Below are 5,587 nucleotides of genomic sequence, written 5' to 3'. Positions count from 1 at the left end.
CATAAGTTTGTATTACAAGTCAATTGGATCTTCGTTGCAACAAATAACAAGTAGTTTCCATGCCACTAGAGCAATGTGGTAGTTTGGAGTGAGTGCAACAAGCATTATTTCATATATCGTGAAGTAGACAAAGCACATGACTTTGTTACCTTGAGCCGATTGTTCATCATTTTCATCAACAACCATATTATCACTTTCATATTCACTGAATATTTCATCACTACTTTGGTGTTCACGTAAAAAATTATGTAATACAACGCAAACAACTACTATAGAGGGTGTTTTTGTAAAAGATAAAAGTTTGGTTTAAAATTTCAATTTTCAAAAGATCCCAAATAATGAGATTTGACCCAAATACTAGAAAAAACTAGTATTTGGGAATTTGGGATATTTGCCAAAAATATTTGCCAAATAATGGCAAATTGTATGGACAAACACTATTTGCCAAATTTTTCCCCAAATATTATTTGGGAAATCTATGGCCAAACGGGCCCTAAGAGATGGGAACAATCCCGGCGAAAGCCTCATATAGTCTGAGATAATGAGATTAATATTACAAGTTATGATACACAATAATCTGCTGTAAATCATAATCAACTACATAGATCATCCAGTTAAGCCCTCATTTAAGTTCAAAATTTTCACAGAATTTTAAAAAAATATTGTCATGGAATTATTTCTCTTTCTTCTTCTTGAGCGTCTCGATCGGAGAGCATGAAAATAAAATTTACAAGTGATCATTAAGGCGATCTCCAATCAAATTTATCAGACTCCACTTGGGGCAATCACTTGGTTTGTTTAGTGGAAGGCCCTCTGAATACTCGGATGTTCCTAGTTAGGTTTGTGTCACTTTTTAGCAAATATTTCATTCGTTTTAATTTGTTTGACATATTTTGACTTAGCATGAGGTTTTAAAAAATAAAAAAGACTTTAGAAATTTATGATCTAAAATTAAACATATGTCAAATATACCAAAATGTTTATGATCTTAAACATGTCATAAAATGGAAAATTAAAACTAAAAAATTGTTAAAAAAAATTTAAACAGATTAAAAAAGAAGTGCATGTCCATGCAGATAGACAATAATTGTCATAAAATTTCTTGCTTTTGCAAATCTATAGAGTTTTTATGCTTAAACAAATACGATACTTCAATGCGCCATAATTCGTGCCTATGTTCTTGTGATAAGTTTCACACTGCTAATAATTTTTTACTAATAAACTCCAAATTATTTGTCTTTATTTCTGTGGATTCTCCTATGAATTATTATTCAATTCAGTTATATTACTAACCTATTTAGCCGAATCATGATTAACAACTAAATAATTACTGATTAATCTAACCACGCAACAACGTAAAAAAATTAAATTAATTATTAGAGCAAATAACAAGTAGACAAATGACACAACTCTCTCCCCTTCATTTTCACGTCTTAAATATCTGTCGTTTTAACTTTTTACACGTCTATTAAAAAATCAAACGATAATTAAAATGAAACGGAGGGAGTATCGATCATATCATTATCCATATATACCCATCATCACAATATTAATCAAAACCTGAAATTTTCAACAGTATATGATTGACATGTTTTTCACAAGTAAAGACGTGTCATGACTTGGCTGCCACGTAAGGGTAAATTTAGCTGCTGATTGGGCCCATGAAGGGAGTTATAAGCGTACATTTGTAAGGCAGGGAGTTAAAAAATTAGTGCAATGTTTGGGCGAAAAAACGGAAAAGGGTCCACAAACACAATGATATGCATAATTTTGAGATGATTTTTGTACGTAGAGAGGGGAATTACTTACAAGGTTTTGGATTTATGATATCACTTGTGAAAATAACATCCATCTATCATATCAAATTGCAATCATAATTTAATCAAACAAATATAAACAAGGTATCTGATATACTCTTTTTATTTTAATTTATTTATCCTATTTTAATTTGTTACAGAGTTTTATAAAAAAGTAAGAAAAACTTTTGAATCTTATGGTAATATGTATCAAAATGTTCTTTAATGTTATGGTCTTAAATATACCGTGTGAATAGTTGGAACTAATAAAGAGTAAATAGTGTCTAAAGAGGGAATGGTAGTTTATTTTCATGAAATGGATTAAAAAGAGAAGTAAAACAAATAAATTGAAACGGGCGGAGTATTTTCTTCTGTAAATTAAAGCATGCAATATAGTGTGAAGAGTGTCATGCATTCATTTGGTTTTGTGAGATGGCTTATGCAATTATATTTATTATAATAAAACTTAAGAAAATACGGGAAAAAGAACTTTATTTGTTGATAAGGCTTCCAATGTATGATGTGTTTTAATTAATTAATTAGTGTGGTAAACTCAATCATATGTGTGTATTAGTGTATAGTCATTTTCTCTCTTTTGCATGAATATCTTTCTTCTGCTGGGGTAGGGGTGTTGGAAAACTATATGCATAGCGGAAGCATATCAGAATCATACAACTTACATGAATAATAGACAATACATTGTTTATGCTAGAACAAGTATAATCATGTTAGAGCATATAAACTTTCTGAAATTAATTTCAGAATTACCTCTTGAAGTGTGAGCAGATACCTACAAGTGAATCCACAAGCTAGTCGACAAGCTAGAACATTATATTCAAGCAAATCCACAAGCTAGTCCACAAACTGGACCACAGTTTTGCGGTCTTCTACATTGATCCCAAGTTCACTTCCGAACTCACTCAATACTTGAGTGGGCAAGTATTTTATAGAAAAGTTTTCTTCTTTCAATAGTTAGAAAAATCCCTATTTATAGAGATTTCTTCCTAGTCCAAGGAGAATGAATATCATGTCTTTCCTTAGAATAGAAAAAGACATGTACATCTCTCTTTCCTTAGAATAGAAAAAGTCACGTCCTTCTACCTTTCTTTAGAATGGAAAAAGTGATATATTTCTCTCTTGCCTTAGAATAGACTCTGAGTTCTAGTTAAATATGGACACGGTAGGGACCACAAAATTAATTATTGAGGCTTCCTATTATGGAAATAATTTCAAATAATTAATTTGAATTATCTTGTCATAATAAATTACAAATCATTCTACTAGAAATTCGTAATTGCACTCCTCTATTTATATTTCGAAACTCCCCATTAAACACATATGTAATTCCCCATGTTAAGATTACAGATACTAATCAATAAATTAAATTACTGACGAACTTAATTCAATGATCAATTTCCTTTAGATCACTGCTTAACTTATTTCAAGTGCTGGATTCATAAATCCACTTGTAAGGTTTGACACGATGAAAACTTTTAAGCTTCTCAAAAAGACATATCATCAATCTCTATATCGAGACATGGATTCCGTCAACTAACTTATTATTTCACCAATATATATATATTATCATCATCCAATCTACCAGGTATATTAACCCATCTTAGAATCTCACATTTTAATAAATCAAAATGACAATTAACATATACAGATCATAATAGTTATATCAGGATTAATAATATAAGTACATTTAATAATTTAGAGAATATGCTTTTGTCAGTCAGTCTAAAGCAACTATCTCTACTCGGTCTCGTTCAATACATATAAAATGCACTAGCACAAGAAGTTGGAACTATACCATTCCCATAATCAAGATAAACTACATATAATCTTGTGCTACAATCGTACCGATGGCATGTCCAATTCTCATCTTAGATTATGAACAAAAAGCTTTTTACTTGTAAGAACCGATGATTTAATCATCTGTGTATAAGCTTAAACTCTATACACTAAATCATCTACTATAATAAGTAAACAGACATCATAAACGACTATATTATCTATTAAAAATGAATAAATAATTATTCTATAATAAATACTATATCTAAACGCATGGTTAATAGTATATATTCCAACAGGGGGTCCCTAGGGATGTAATTTGATTTAGCATGAAGTTTAAAAAAAGAAAGAATATTTTTCGAGAATAGTGGTCTAAAATAAATCATAAATGTTTGTGTGACTATAAAATTATTTCATTAAAAGTAAAATGAACATTTCAAAATTAAATTGTTACTAAATATAGAAATGTTCCATTTTTTTTTAAACTGACTAAAAATGAAAATAAGTCATATAAATTGAGACAGAATGAGTATCATGTATATTTGAAAACAACTTCTTTATATCTACGAGATAATGATAAGGTCTTTGCATACCCTACCCTCCCCAAATCGCACTTAATGAGATTTCATTGAGTATGTTGTTGGAGTATATATCATGCATATATTTGAGAAGTTAAAAGGCCGGGATCTTAATGGAATTTTTTTTAATTACGAAGGGTTTATACGTAACCATAATAATATCTCAATTATTATCAATCTTAAAATAGTAGTATCTAGATTAATCATGACTCACCAGTCCCTTTCTCTCTTGTATATATTTTTCACTATAAATTCCCTCTTCACTTAGAATCATATCACTTGATCAAAATCTAATAAGTCCCCTCCACCAAACTCAAAAAATACGGCCATGCCTCAACCAAATTTAATAGAAAACCCTATAAAACTTAGCAAATTGAGAAATAATAATATTAATATTCCTCAAAAAAGAAATTCAAGGTTATCTTTTTGGGCCTTTGTTTTTTCAATTTGCATGTATATTTCCATCTTTTATATTTTCAATCTCTCCCCATATACTCTTATTAACACCACAAACTTTTGGTTCTTTATTTCCAACACCCTCATTCTCATCATTGCTATTGATTTTAATTTTGGCTCTAATTTCTCTTCTTCATCATCAATTGATCAAGAATATTACATGAAAATTTGTCAAGAAAAAAGTACTATTACTAGTACTCCATCATTTAATTATTCTCCGTATACTATCGAAAAAAAGGAAATTATTATTCCTCATGAAGAAGAACATATAAAAGACGTAGTTCATGTCGAAAACAACAAACAAGAAGACGAAGAACAAATAATCAACATTATTATTGATTGTAAAAATGAGAAGAAGGGTGAAGTGAAATTCTATCGGAGTAATTCAGAATTAAAAGCAATAATACCGGTGGAGGAAAATGAGAAAATTTTAAAAAGGATTCAAAGGTCAAAATCTGAGAGATATAATGATTTACAAGTAAATGGAGATGAAGAAATTAATGATGAATTTTTAGATATGTCAGTAGAGGAATTGAATAGAAGAGTGGAGGAGTTTATTCAACGATTTAATACACAAATTAGACTCCAAAGAAACCTCCAATAAACTTAATGAGGAGAAATCTATAAGTAGTGTACTTGAGCTATATATATACTTTAGTACTATGTTTTTTTAGTTGTTGTCATTCTCGTCGTCTTGTGTTATGTTATGTTCTGTTTTGTTTTTCCTTCCCTTGTTGAAGGTGTAGTTTTTTTTTTTTACGTTATATTAGATATGAGCTTATAATTTGAAACATATACACAATGAATTCCCTATATATATATGTTACTATTATTTTTGGTTGTTGTGTGTGTTCCATTTTATTTTTCTTGGTAACTAACGAGTGTACGTAAAATCTAAGATTAATTCATAAAATTTATATTTTGAATTTTCGTTGTTATCGTGAGTACAACCTCCTTGTAAGG

The sequence above is a fragment of the Solanum tuberosum genome, unplaced genomic scaffold (assembly GCF_000226075.1).
Source record: "Solanum tuberosum cultivar DM 1-3 516 R44 unplaced genomic scaffold, SolTub_3.0 scf00141, whole genome shotgun sequence".
Lineage (NCBI taxonomy): Eukaryota > Viridiplantae > Streptophyta > Magnoliopsida > Solanales > Solanaceae > Solanum > Solanum tuberosum.
Note: the sequence above shows the minus strand (reverse complement) of the source record.